The sequence below is a fragment of the Saccopteryx bilineata genome, chromosome 5 (assembly GCF_036850765.1).
Source record: "Saccopteryx bilineata isolate mSacBil1 chromosome 5, mSacBil1_pri_phased_curated, whole genome shotgun sequence".
Classification (NCBI taxonomy): Eukaryota; Metazoa; Chordata; class Mammalia; order Chiroptera; family Emballonuridae; genus Saccopteryx; species Saccopteryx bilineata.
This window is the reverse complement of record NC_089494.1, coordinates 16,396,962-16,409,225: the sequence shown is the minus strand read 5'-3', so window position 1 is coordinate 16,409,225 and position 12,264 is coordinate 16,396,962.

Here is a 12,264-nt window from a genome sequence, read left to right as displayed (position 1 = left end):
AAAGCATACATCTTATGATTTACCCTCAGAGTTACAAATTCTTAAGCGGTTCTAAGATCATAGCCTACCCCACCAAAATTGGGCAGGGGAAAATAAAGTGGATGGAGCTGGAGAAATCCTGGCTTCGTAGTTCCAAAATGATTCCCAAGAACTTGGCATTATCTTGGCATTTCTTTCTGTTGCTGTGAAAGAAAATACACACACGAGCAGGGCTCTTTTTCTATGTCCTTCAATGTGCATAAGCTTAGATTAGCCTGAGCAATATTATTGCATCTGAGCCTCTAAAAGACAATCCAAACTGACGGCAACACTAAAATTATTTGGAATAAAGATTTACTTTAAGCCACTGCCAAACAGGTTAAGTAACAATGATATTATTTTCCTTTATTCTACTTTTAATGACTTGAACTGTTGCGAGTGTACCCCATCCAGCTCCATAATTGCCTAGCAGATTGTTAAAGGGGGGGAGGGGGTTGATTGTTGCAGATGGTGCCACCTACAGCCAGTTCTTCAGTCCTTGTTTATTCTGTCAATGGTTTTACTGTGATCTTCCAACAGCTCATTTAGGAGAGAAGAGAAAACCATGGGGCCTTTCTGTTCACAGTCCTCTCACATTCAGCAGCCAGTGCTTATTGTCCTGGATATTATGGTGCAAGGGGTGGGCAACTACTGATGATGCCAACCTCATTCCCAAATTCTTATTCACAGTTTTATATTGTGAAGAGTGGAGGTCTTTGTGACCCAAACCTATCAAGATGATTACAACAGATACCTGCTTATCAAATATCCAAGGTGGCTGCAATCATTATTGATGTATAGGCTAGCTTACAATCATTTAAAACAAACAAACAAACACATGTTAAGAAAGTGGCTGTGATGTTTCTAGGCTATTGTTATCTCTGTATGTGCTATGAATGAGTTATCAGACCTTTCATCACTTTTTCTTTACCCCTTTATATTGCATGTAAATCTCAGAAAAATTGGGAGGGTCCATGGGGTACTCTGTTTGCAAATCCTTTAAATATGATGAAAAGTTGTTCAAATATACTCATAAAATTAATGATTGAAATTGTTCTCTTCCTCCTCCACTTCCTTCTTCTGTTTCTTCTTGAGACAATAGGAACATATTTTAAAAGAATAACGGGGAAACGGCAGCAAAGACCATTACTCTTTGCAACTTACCTTCCAAAAAAAAAGTTTGACATCTTAAAGGGAAAAAGAAATGTTTGACTGTTTAGATATAAAGTATAACTAAAGTGTTGGTCTCTGTCAAATTGCAGGTTTTACTCTTTGCAGGTCTACACTAGCAGAGGAGTAGAAATTTTATGCAGTTACCCAGATGATTCAACCTCTGTCTGCTTTTTCCAGATAATTGGAGTAAATACATAGGCAATATGGTCTAATTACTGGGTAATTATAGATATTTGGTGTATCATTCCATTATGAGACTACAATCCTTGATTATATTTCAACTATAAATTTTATTAGATGGCTCTAAAATTATTGAGAAAAAGTGAGAAAGTAAAATTAAGAGAGAGAAGGTGAGAGGAAGTGTGTGTGTATGCAAAAAAGAGGGAGAGAGAGAGAAAGAGAAAGAGAGAGAGAGAGAGAGAGAGAGAGAGACCCACACCCAGGGACATATTATAAAGAACAATTTAAAAATATATTTTAGCTGTTTTGTTTCCCTTTGAGAAATCACCAAAGGAACTATAATAGTTTGACTTAGTATTTTCTTTAATGTTATCAGAAATATACTCCCTATGAAAGTTTTGCTCATTACAGAATGAACACTTAAGAAATTCATTTAGCACCTGGAGTTTAGTACCTCTTGGAATCTAATATGGGGGGAAAAAAGAAATTTTATAAAAAAGGAGGCATAACTTACTAAGGTTAAAGTATTTTGGATAAAAATATTAATATTCTATTTAAGATATAATTTTAAAGTTAAGTATTTAAGATTTCTTAGTATATAAATTTGAATACCTATCTAAATATTAATATTTTATAAATTTAATATATAGAATAAACATCTAAAATGTTTATAAAAATTACCTTTAAGAATATATTAAAATTATGATACACTACTGAGTAGTGTCTATTATTCAGAGAAATTTAGATTTCTTTTTAAAACTATGTAGTCCAGCCTGACCTGTGGAGGCACAGTGAATAAAACATTGACCAGGGATGCCAAGGTCGTCAATTCGAAAGCCAGGGCTTGCCTGGTTAAGGCAAATGAAAAACAACTACTACAAGTTGATACTTTCTTCTCCTCCTCTCCCCTTCTCCCTCTCTCTCTCTCCTCTCTCTAAAATCAATCAATAAAAACTTAAAAAAAAAACTGCCCAGTTCAAATCCTAAAGCAAGTCTAGCATTTTTGGCTGACAAATCAGTAACGTTTATCAGAGAAATAAAATTAGGTCAAAATTTTGTCTATGAAGCCAAAAGTCTATGACATTTTAACATATGACCATAAAACTGATCAAGTTTGAATTTCTTTTCATATTTTTTTTCTTTGTCTTACAGGATGTTGTTAAAGTCTTTATCCTAGCTATTTTTAATGATATTTATTTGGAAAAAAAGGAAAATAAAAACTATGCTACACCTAAAAGATATAACTAAATCAACCTCACATAATTTTTAGGGTGGAAAGAGAAAAAAAGTAATGATGTGTTACACTAATCTTAATTATTTTTAATGTGATGTGTCTTTTCTATATATGCCATTTCTGCTCAAGGTAAAGTTAGAAAAATGACAATGACAATGTAGGTCATGATAAGGAGACGGTCAATTGCTTGTCTAGACACTGTCTTTGATAACAATAAGCATTTTCAGATACCCAGGGAAAGCATATCCCTTTCAGAAAGGTAACTAGATAGGTGATGTGTTCTTACATTACCAATAATTGGCCATAGAATTAAAAGTAGAGAACTTTCCCTTCCCTAACTGGCTCATGTATCAAACTACAAATTACTTGCTCTTTCATAAATGAAATTTAGGGAAAAGGGGAAAACTCTGGTTTTAATGAAGGTGATACAATGTTAGAGACAATATGAAAATGGTTCATATTAATTACCATGTTAGAGACCATATAAATTTTTATAATGACCTATTTTTATAGATAATATGACTTTATAAGGATTAAGCCATATTCACTTGGTTTTATCTCCTATTTCTTGGCATCCTCCTTTTATTCTTGGTTATTATGATTTCTTATGGGATTTGCTGTCATTTTTTAAAATCTTTTATTATCAAGGGTGGATATAATATTTATATCATTTTTTTTTTAAAAAAGCATTTCTTTCCCTTTCAGTTTCCTCTTATTGCAAAGGAGAGCTTTGCTGGGACCGTGAGTAGAATTTAGCCTGCAAAAAGCATGCTGGCGCTAGCTAAATTTAAACTTCATCAGGTTACAATGCAAAAATATCATGACAAAAGAGTGTGTTTCATCTTGTCTTTTGATGAGCACAGCACAAAGTAGAAAATGTTCCCTTTTAACACGACTGCCAAATTTCTATACTGGCGCCCTAATTACACCCTTGCAACGTGAAGGCTTGTCCATTTGCACATCAGTCGAGAGCAAATTCTGCACATTCTGGTGGGCTGGGGCTTTCAAATGAACTAGGAAAGCAGGTAAATGACTCTCTCTTAATGTTTTCCCTCAACATTTTACTATGACAATTTTCAAACATACAGCAAAGTTTGAAAAAAAAATTTAGTGAACATCTTAATACCTTCCGCTGGTATTCTACCATTAACACTTTGCTACATTTTCTATAACACGTAACTATCCCTGTATCCCTTTCTCTATCTCTGCATCAATCCATCTTATTTTTGTGATGCATTTCAAAGTGAATTGCAGTACTGTTCCCCTAAATACTTCAGCCTGCTGTAATGGTTTTGATGAAGAAAATGGATGTATTTCTCCCAACCAACTTTGAAAGAGCAATTTTAGAGAGGCGAATAAAGGTAGAGGAAATTATTTTCCAGGAACAAAGATATGAAGAAAAATAAGTTTTGAGACATCACACAGGGTCATTTTATAGAATGCTATTCGAGTCCTGCTGGAATTTAAATCAATATGCCTTTTTCTCTCTCTCTCTCAGTAGCAAGAGAGAATTGTTCACCATTAGATGTATATGACACTCTTTAGTGTCAGGGAACACATTGGTATTAACTTTGTACCAAGTGATGCTTAAAATATGAGAACTGCTAGTGGATTTTGTTTTATACCACTAAGTAGATAGGGAACAATTATTTTCCTATATGTTATTGAAATCAAACCCTACAGCTGAGATGACCTGAGTTAGAATGGGATAAAAGTATCCTTTTATTAGACCACTGGTTTGCTAAATCAGGGGCAGTACATTTGAATAAAGTAACTGAGACACTCAGCCGTTTCCGCCTTTTATTATGTTGTTCTTTAGCTATGTAATGACTTAACCTTTTTTGGCAGAAGATGGGTAAGTCACCAAGCAATGTTGGGGTGCAGAAAAAAAATGAAATAAGGAATTCTGAACAGGAGGTGCTAGAACAATCCACTCAACTGGAGCTCTTAAATTGGAAACAAAGACAGATTTCAGAGAGCAGTCCTCAACCTACCATACACATGAAATGAGAGATGATGGAACTTTAGGATGCTTGTGTTTCGGGGATTGATAACACAGGGAAGGACAGTGCACACTGGAAGGTAATTGCGATGCGCAATCTTTGTGGCCGAGAGAATAAGACACACTCCTACTGCCTGGGGATGAAGGACGATTGGCGGATGCAAAACAACCACGGGCACGTATAAGAGGAGGCCTGGGCCTGACCCAAGGATGCATTACAGAAGGAAGACCTAAAATTCCCCTGGGGTTACACACAAAGAAGGAGAGGGTTTTAGGAGGTGGTAACAAAAGAAAACTGATTATGGTAGTGAAATGTAGACAGGGAAACCTGAGTGCTGGGAATAGAAGGAGACAGAGAGATACACACACACACCCTCTTTCCATTAAACACCATGGAATGTGGTCTACACTATGCTCCAGAGCTAAGGACCCTGATACCTTCTTTTGCACTGAAATTTCTGAACATACAGATTCATTGTGACTAGATCTGCTGCTGTCTTCCAGCCAGTGTTCCTTTGTCCCTCTGTCCACCTACATCTCGTGTCCAGGAGTCTACCACATCCCAGCAGGGGAAGCTCACACACAGGGCCATCTAGGAGACGAGAGAGGGCAGTGCTAATCAATTCCAGTTTCTTCGGGTTAAAGGGAAAAACACCCCAAAATGAGAGGTCCGGAAGAGTGTCAGACTTCTAATGTCACGGAAAGATGAAGTTATTCACCTAAGTTCACACAGCAAGTTAATCGAAAGCCTCAGATTTTTATCTTGTCTTGTAGCCTACCAGTGTTTAGGAGAAAAGATAGAAGGAGAAAAAAAGGGAGAAGAATGTAGGGGGAGCAAGAGAGAGAAGCAAGAAGGGAAAAGAGAGAAGAAAAAAGACAAATTGAGGAAAAACATTTCATAGCTCCCCCAAACATCTGTTCTTTTTCTGACCATTTAAATATAAATTAGATATAAATAAAAATATGCAAGTCAACTATAATTTTTTTTTTGTATTTTTTTTGTATTTTTCTGAAGCTGGAAACGGAGAGAGACAGTCAGACAGACTCCCGCATGCGTCCGACTGGGATCCACCTGGCACGCCCACCAGGGGCCACGCTCTGCCCACCAGGGGGCGATGCTCTGCCCCTCCGGCGTCGCTGTGCCGCGACCAGAGCCACTCTAGCGCCTGGAGCAGAGGTCAAGGAGCCATTCCCAGCGCCCGGGCCATCTTTGCTCCAATGGAGCCTTGGCTGCGGGAGGGGAATAGAGAGACAGAGAGGAAGGGGGAAGCGGGGGTGGAGAAGCAAATGGGTGCTTCTCCTATGTGCCCTGGCCGGGAATCGAACCCGGGTCCCCCGCACGCCAGGCCAACGCTCTACCGCTGAGCCAACCGGCCAGGGCCAACTATAATTTATTTTAAAAGTTCTACCTATGCACTACATATTTCTCTTTATGGATAAACTGTATTACGCATGAGACCCTTTCATTTACCCAGGAAACCACATGACTTGATTTGTAATTCCGGTAGATGGCCTTGGTTCATCAACACTTTCGTTGAAAAGGAAAACAAACAAACAAACAAACAAACAAAAAACCCCACTAAGATTTCAAAATGTTCCCAAGTTCTAATATTGTATCTTTATTTCCCCTTCTTGTCTCAGTTTTGGAAGGTTCTGCCATCACCCAGACTAAAGCCGTGGAGAGGATGAAGGTGTTCGGCTCAGTGAGGTTTTAAACTATTAGTGGCAACTTGCAGAGAATGGTACTAGACACATACAGTCATTACCTCCTCCCTTACTCTCTCCTTTAAATATACTATATATCTAAACATTTGAATTAGGAAAACTTTGAGAATTAGGGAATGAGCTCATAGGGGTAACTTAACTCAAAATTCTGTGGGAGAGAAAAGAGACTTATTTGAAAAATTCTGGAAGATTTCTCGGGGATTCCTAAAATCATCGCTCCGCTTTGTTACCCAGGACCACTGTCCACCCTGTTAGACACCCCACCTTTTTCCTTTTGCAACCTCTCCTGACACACATAAACTACTTGCTCTCCAAATGTTTTCTACATTTTAATAAGAATGGTTTTAAATTTATTATATGTAAATGCAATCTTCCTTGTTGTTTTTTTTTTTTTACCCCAAAATAGAGGTCAATGGTTATCTACTTTATAGCCACCTTTGCTGGAACTCATCTATTGTCTGCTTGATAATGGAAGAAATCTGAATTTTACCAAAGGCATAGCCTAGAATAAGTACAATCAATAAATAGTCAATACAGGCCATGGAGATTTTGAGAACAAAAGTATTTTGTACATTATTCATGCTAAAAAAAATTAAAGAGCCCCTTTTATACCCAGAAGAAAGGATGAAAGAGGCCAATTAGCCTTTGCAGTTTATTATTGGGTCTCTGCTGAAAGAGGGTCACGGGAATGCACTCTATTTTCATAGCATATATGGGATTTTCGTGCATACAAGATGGGGTACAAGTAGGTTTACAGTTGTGAGTCCGCAAAACACAGAGTTTCTTGTATTATAATTTGTTAATTATTGTAATATTTTTTATATGAACAACTGCAAGCATACTTTGCCCCACCCTGTATGTCCACAAGAGTTATAGCATTGTGTAAAACACAAAGAGACCAAATGTTATTTACAAGATGCATTTTTAGAAATAAATGATTGACAAACACAAATTTGTTCTTTTCTCTATATCTTCCATAGTTTTTATATGATTCACTCATTCATCTATCCTTCTTCTATCCATTTGTCCTTACGTTAATCTGTCCATTCATTCAGTTAGATAATGTACAATACATCTGAAGCATGTGCTAAGGTTATTAAGAAAAATGAGACATTCCCAGCCCTGAGTGAGCTCAGAGTATAATAAAATGCCTGTTTGTCAAGTTAGGGTTCATTCCCAAGAGTTCATTTCTTGCTTTAGGGCTGTCCCTAAAGCAAGAAAGTAAACATGGGGCCTCTTCTAGGGCTTCAATTTCACTTTAAGGCTAAACTATTGGGAAAAGTAATTTACAGGTCACTGAAATGTGTTTATGAATTATGCAAATATAAATATTTCATGGAATGGAGGCAAGATTTGTTTATATTTAAAAATGGTTAAGGGTCCAGAAAGACCCTCATTCTAGAGAAGGAATCATAATCCCAGAAACAAACAGCAGGTACAGGTGCCCTGGAGGAGGCTGTGGAGAACGGTGCACTCAGCCTGGAAGAAGCTTGCATGCCATGCTGGTGGGTTTGAACTTGATGCCAGAGGCTCCAGGAAGTCATTCTGAGTGAACCAACACAGTGGAACTCCCGCATGGTTTCGCTCTTCCTGGTAAACTGTAATCAGCCATTGTCTAAAGCTTGCTCAGACAGCAAAATTAACTGGATATTGTGCTATAGTCTGTGAGTCAGAAAAATGCCCTCTGGTTCCACTACCCACTAACCATGGAAATGAATTTGTACAAATACCTTGGCCTGTCGGAGACTCGGTCCCCTAATCTACCAGAGAGAGGGCAACCATCTGCTTGTGTGTCCCATAGGTGGTCATGCCTATGTGTCTTTCTGGGTGAATAGTGAAGCACTGAACAATACACATAATGTTTATTAATATGAGTCATCTCAACTGCGGCGTAAAAGCACTCAATAAATATTTTCATAATTTCTTACAAGTGAGTTTCCAAATCCTCTTTTATATATATATATATATAAGTCACATAGAACCCTTAGTCAGAGGATTAAGAATTTCTGTCCCTTCAAGGTTGTTGTTTTTCTCTGTTTTTCAGATTCTAAGCATAGCCTCCAGTGCAATAGTTCCACAGGAGCTCAGTAAACATTCCTTGCATGACTCCTTTCCCATGGCCAGGCACTCTACATCTAGCCCTATTTATCTTGTGCTCAATAAAACTCCTTTCTCTCCTTTTTCCTAGTTGTTTCTCAATTCCACATCCGAAATGATACCTGGGTCCTGAGCCCACTCTTCAGACTTGAGAGTATCTAGTCATGCAGATGTTTCTACAAAGACATTCCTCTTGAGGGCTCCTGACCACTGTTTTTTTTTTAGTATTCTTTTACCCCAATTCCTGATCTCTCTAGAGTAAGTGTGACTCGTTTCTTTCATTTTGATCAATAGTTCTTCATTCATTTATTCATACATCAAGCGCCGCATGAGTCCTTTCATTGGACAGCACTGGAAAAAATGAAAGGGAAATTAAAAGTTTGTCGCTGATTCGAAGGATCTTCTGAAGGGATGGGATGATTCAACCTGTAGGAGAGATGGGTGGAGTAACGCAAGAGGGCAGGAATAAAAGCCTAAACCAAGAGTTGTGGGGATTCTGAGCAGGCATCGGGTACCCCTGCCTGGAAGCATTTGGGCAGGCTTCACAAAGTGGGAGTCATCCAGGAACCTTGAATGAAACTTGTTTATTTATTTACCTAGTCATTTGTACTCCAAGTTGTATGATTTAAGGTGGCTTTCAAAACTACTGGCAATCCATATAAAAGTAAGTGAGGAAATCAGGATATTGAAAAAACTAGGAAGAAGAAAATAAAATGAAGGCAGAGTGAAATTGGTTCATAAAATAATAGAGTGAGGTCCTCACACTTATTAGAGGTGGATCAGATTTGAGCTAAAGCAAAAGGAAGGAACATGGCAAATGAATCAGAGTGTGTTTATGATAAACACAAACCAGCTTTAGGAAACGTCAAACACTCATGGTTCTGAGAGACTTTTCCTTGGAGCCCAGAAAGAGAGCCCTGTGAAACAAGACAATGCCTTTGAACACCATCACTACGGTCAACAGAACAGCAAGGTTCATGGATTTATTCTCACAATATTCCTCAATGGAGGTCAGTGGCATAATGTCCATGCCAGGGTGAGTGAACGCAATTGTAAGTTGTCAAGTCTACCACTAAGAGAACAATGAATACAGTTTTGCCAGATGGGGCTGGCATTTGGAGCTGAAGTAACAAGACGAACAATAGCAGACAGTTGTGAATGTGCTTTCTGGAAAGGCTGGGGAACCATGAAGACTTTGGCGTAGGGTGTGGCATAGGGTGTGTCTGGGAGTTCTGTGACCTGCAGGATCAAATCCAAACTTCCTAGTGTGGCAAACAAGACCCATGATGAGTGGGTCACCTGCCTGCCTCTCCCAACTTCAGCACTGCCACACCTCATCTCCACCCTTCAACCACAAGATTCCATTGTATTGAACTGTTTTCTTTTTCACTTTCTAGGTACCTCATGCTCTCTTCCACATGTGTAGCTTTGTTCAGGCAATTCCCTCAGCCCAGAATGCCATCACCTGTCACATCTATCTCTGTCTACTGGGTCCTTTTCAGCATCTTCTGTCAGTGCTGTAAAAATTTTCCTAGGTTAGGTTTAACATTGCTCCTTTGGATTCCATAACACCTTTTGTCTATCTCTTCTGCAGCCTTCCTTAGCTTTGTAATTCTATATGGATATCTTTGCTTCATCTTTGACCTGCAACTAAATGAGATTATTTTTTCTAATTCATTTTTATTTCTTCACCACCTGAGAGAGTGGCTTATCTGAATTGGCATTCACTGAACTTTTCATTGGGGAAGGAAAGGAGAAAAGTGCAGGGGGTGAGGGGAAATGATACTGGAATAGTGGGCTAGGAAAAGATTGCAGAAGACCCCATATCCATGCTATGGATAGTGAGTTTCTTCTAAATGTTTAAAATTTTAATTTTATAGGAAATAAAGAACAATAGAAGGTACTTACTGAGGTTGCTAATAGGGCAAGTTAATATTTCGGAAGGGAAACCGGTAGCATTGTATGGGCTGACAGGGGCACAGACAGACCAGCTGATGCTTCTACAGTCTCCCTGGTGTGACTTAATACAGCCCTGAGCTGAGACTGAGCGATGAACTTGAGCAAACATGGGATGTTAAAAAATCAAGACCATGTATCCGGTATTTTTTTTTCTGAAACTCTTTTATAGATACTGCTTGACATACACTTCACTAGTTCAACAAAGTATTTCCTGCTCATTTTTAAATTGGGATATAACATACATAAAAAGCACTGGTTTTAAATATATTATTCAATAAATTTAATATATTTATACAGCTGTAGCTATCACCCTGATTAAGAGAAAGTACATTTCTAACATATCAAAGGGCTCCTCATGTCCCTCCTGGTTAATATCACTCCCCAAAGGTAGCTGTTATTCTTATCTTTATCACCATTGATTAGTTTTTTCTGTTCTTTAACTTTATGTAAATAGAATTGTACAATATTCACTCCTTTGTGTCTGCCCTCTACATTGTTGCACATGATTATAGTCCATTTATTTTCATTGATGCATAGTATTCCATTTTATGAACATATCAAAACATGTTCATCTATCCTGTTGATGAATATTTGGGTTGTTTCCAATTTGGGGATATTATGGATAAAGTTTCATCACTTTTAATACCTTGAATTATTCCATGAGACCTACATTTACTATAAATAGCCATTATACTGCAAAAAGCAATGGGCTTGGAATCCAGCCCTGTCTCTGACAGTTACTAGCTTTATAACATGGGCAATTTATTTCACAACTCTGTCTTGGTTATATTTTCTGTAAAATTGGGGTAACTCTCTGAACTCACTCGATCTTGGACACCAAGTCAGGCTTGACCTAATAAGTGAGATGGATGTCTGCATGGAGTGTCGGGAGTTGGATCTGATTCACTCACCATTGAAGCTCCCTAGCCTGGCACACATTAAACACCCCCAAGTCACTGAATAAGTAAATGAAAGTTAATAATAGTTGGTAATTTCACTTTTAATCTTTCTTGTCTAAATAGTAATCCTTTTAGTGGACTTTTTAGTCATATACCATACCAGTATGAGACTCATAGATTAGTGATTAAAATATGCATAGTATATAAGCCTGTTCTGAAGGCTCCTTACGTTTATTTTAGCAGGAATTTGCAATGTGGACATTGCCCAGTTGTTATTGTTTTCTTGATCATTGTTTCCTTAATGTGATATTCTACAAGTGGAGGCACTGCTGTTTGACCCAGTTGTGTGCCTCATCCCTGGGTCCCGATCAAGAGCAGATGTTGCATCATCTCTTGCAATTACCTTTAAGGAACTTTAATCTCCATTGCACCAAATACACTTAGCTCTTTCTGTTCATTGTAATCCCTAGTCATATTTATCTAATATGTGTGCTGATTTATTATTAGCCAGTTTGTGACTGTATCTTTCAGAAGTCAACTGTTACTGTGATCTTTGTTAGATGCTTCTGGAGAGGTACCTTGTTTTGTGTCACCTACTAAGTGCCAGAACAACTACTGGCTGAGTAAATAATTAAATTAACCAGTTGTTTTGGCGATCTACTATGAAAATAACTGGTTTGACTCCTACAGAAATATTGAGAGTTTCTTTTGTTGTTGTTCTTTTCAAGAGGGGTGCTAATTCTTAATGCAGCTAACTTTTACGCATTGGGTTAGGAGAATATTTATGATACTAAACAATGAAAATTTGTTAAATTTGGTTACCTTTTCTTCTGTCCCTTAATTTTGGGCTTTAATCTGATATCTATGAAATACAATCTAATTAATTGTGAGGCAGTACGAATGGTTAAGGGGGCCTTTCAGCCTTCTTGGCTGAGCACCAGACTCTTCTCTACAAATGTCAGTTGAGCATCTTCTAT